This window comes from Muscardinus avellanarius, assembly GCF_963383645.1.
Source record: "Muscardinus avellanarius genome assembly, chromosome: 20".
Lineage (NCBI taxonomy): Eukaryota > Metazoa > Chordata > Mammalia > Rodentia > Gliridae > Muscardinus > Muscardinus avellanarius.
The window spans coordinates 10,152,737-10,155,764 of NC_137806.1; the positions used below are offsets into that span (position 1 = coordinate 10,152,737).

General features: G+C 45.8%; 1 pseudogene across 1 annotated transcript; it reads right to left on the reverse strand.

The window, feature by feature from the left end:
* Positions 1–1,294: 1,294 nt before the first annotated feature.
* LOC308277658 (protein arginine methyltransferase NDUFAF7, mitochondrial-like) lies at positions 1,295–2,519 on the reverse strand (annotated as a pseudogene). The gene has a single exon. The product of its transcript is annotated as a protein arginine methyltransferase NDUFAF7, mitochondrial-like (transcript).
* Between the last annotated feature and the right edge of the window lie 509 nt (positions 2,520–3,028).

Below are 3,028 nucleotides of genomic sequence, written 5' to 3' on the forward strand. Positions count from 1 at the left end.
AAATAGGTGTGGGGCCACACATGCTTGTAGTCCCTGCCTGTGGCAGGAGGATGCTGAGCATAGGATTTGGTAGCCATGCTGGGAAACACAGCAAGACCCTGACCAGAAGTAAAACATAAATACAAGAGAAAGAAGGTGGAGCCAAGCGAGGCCTTCGCTCCTTACAAACAGCAGTGTCTTCCTCAGCAAGGTGGTGCTCACCTGTAGTACTTGGGGCTGAGAAGGAAGATCACAGATTTGAGGCCAGTCTTAGGAGCTTAGAAGACCCTGAGAAATGACTGAGACCCTGTTTCCAAATAAAAAACAAAATAGGGCTGCTGGTAGGGATCTAGGGCACACGTAGAATGACACAGGGTTCAAACTATGTACCCCCCAAAAAATCTATGTTTTTCTTAACTCTTATTACCCAGAATAGTGCATGTTGACTCTACAAAACTAGACAAATCTAGATAATCAAATCCAGAGAAATTAGTCTTCCATAATTCCCACACCAAGAGATTGCTTCCAAGGCTACTTTAGTGCTTTCTACCCAGATTTGTTTTACTTATGATTGTACTTCCATAAGCACACTTAGTTTCTTTGTCTGTGGTTTTTCTACCCCTTAGTTTCATTCATTCGTTTGTGAATTGTAGTCTCACATGTTGTGACAGTTCAAAGTGATGGTGACACTTTCCCACAGCCCTTTGTTGTATACTATGAATATCTTAGGAAATATAATTCCCTGGACTTTAATAACTGACCATTACGTACCTTATGGATGTCCATAGTCTCTTCAATCTGGTGGATAAGACTAAGCCCTAAAGCAAAATTGCAGAGTCAAGATGTGTTCATTTGAGGCTTTGAAAGTATTAATAAATGTCCCCTAAGAGAGTCTGTGCCACACGTCAGTCACTGAATTAGTAGCATTCTGGCCGCTTTGGGGTGGTGTTCATACTTTGTATTTACATTGTTATGAGCAAAAAAAATAAAAAAGGATCATATCTTATATTCTACTAATAGTTAGGACTATTAAAATTTTTATTTTATTTTTTTAGAAATACAGCAACTAGCTTTATTAAAGGAAATTCTGTTCCTTCCACAATAACTTCCTTTAGTAAGCTGAGAACACATATTTGTACCAAAAGTCCATTAGTCCAACCCTAAAAGTTCTATAATTTTGACTATATAACATGGGCCACTGGAGAGGGCTATGAAGAGATAAAATCTTCAAACATTTATATTCTCTTCAATATGTGAAGTCAGTTTCTTTTAATTTTTTAGACCAACTGAGGGTCGAAAAGGCCAAGCTCAAGTATCACTGTGAAGCTAGTTCACCAAACCCAGCTACAGGTGATGCAGAGGGCTTTGACTGACAGGCATTCGTCTGCTGATTTCCACCGTGAAGTCTCTGATGAGGTAGCAAGGCAAAAAAGTTAAATCTTCCTCCCGTCTTCTTAGGATTCATTAACATATCATAGCCCTGAATTAATTGCTGCTTCATTGATGGCTCATCCGATTTATCTAAAAGAACCTTCAACCGGACATCAACACCCATGTTTCTTAAAAAGGCTTGTTGCTCTGTTGGACCCAGGGATAATACGTTTGCTTGTGTCATTCTTCGCAAATAACTGAAATCCACATCAGCCGTTAGGTTTGCTGTTCCGGGAGCAGTTAGAACATCACGAAGCCTGTGGCCACCATCGTGCCCATAATCAGCCATCGGTGCAGCACCTCCAGTCAGTGCGATGCGTTGGGAACGTTCCTGAGTGATAACTCCAGCACTGGACGTACTTCAACATGAGCCCTTGTTTCATCTCGTTGGACGAAGGCTTCTGCGGGAGTGGCACAGGGTGCCAAAACAACTCAGTTTATCAGAAACGTGTGGATCGGTGCCAATGAATACGTCTCTCCATCCTTGTGGTGTTTTCTGAAATTTATGCACAGGAAGAGCATCAAAAAATTCACGTGCAAGATAAGAGCTGTAGCCTTTTGGAATCCCAGACTTAGTAACACCTTTCATATGCACTGGGGAGTCAGCATCTCGCTCTAATGGGATTTTCAGTCAGTGCCAGGGCTTGAATCTCACTTAATTTTTGGCTCACCGCTACCAGGTGAATTGAAATGTCACGGTTTTTTAGCACAGATCCAAGCTGACTGAACACCCTCAAAATATCTCCTGCGAGGGTACCCTGACCTGGGCCCAGTTCCACTAGCTGGAAAGCTGAACTTTTTCCAGAGGCCATCCACTCACTAATGAACCATAAGCCCCAAAGCTCCCCAAGGATCTGACTTAAGGAAGTCTCCTTTTTCTCCTAGCATGTCATTGTGTATATAGTATCCCTTAGCTGGGCTGGTCAATACCTCCTTCAATACTCGGCCACAGTGATGCGGCCAGTAGACTTTATTTTGTACACAAGATGCCGCAGCATCAGCGTGACCAGGTTGTTTTCCACTGGTTCATTCTCGGAGCTAAAGGATTTCGCTCTCCAAACACAGAGAATGACGGCGCGTGCCGCACCCCGCAGCAGCCTGGCGGCCGACCTCACCAGGCTTTATTTTATTTTATGTACAGGTCTCCCTATCATCTGTTTGGCGCTTCCTCTTCACACACACACACACACACACACACACACACACACGCACACACACACAGGACTTTATGACACTGTGGACTTGTATCTGAAGTCCCGCCCTGTGTGCATCACGTGTTCCGAGGATGACATCACAAGGCCAGGTCCACTCTGCTCACTTGGTCTCAAGGAGTGGGATGAAGGAGAGGGCTCTTGGTCTCTTGGGCTCCTCCACTCCTGGGACCAGGCTCTACCGAGCTGAATGGGCAGCTTCCTAGGTGGGCGCCCTCGCGGGCCCCTCCTCTAGCACCCTCCCTGTGCCCTGTCCTGCCATGCTTCTACCTGCTGCTGAGCAGGAACACCTGCTGCCCCTGCCCCGCCCTGCTCCAGTCCCAGCCACCTGCCCTGGGCGCAGGCTCTGCCACCAGGACCCCTGCCGTGGGCCTCCACCACCTGGCCTCCGCAGAGTCCCAATTCAG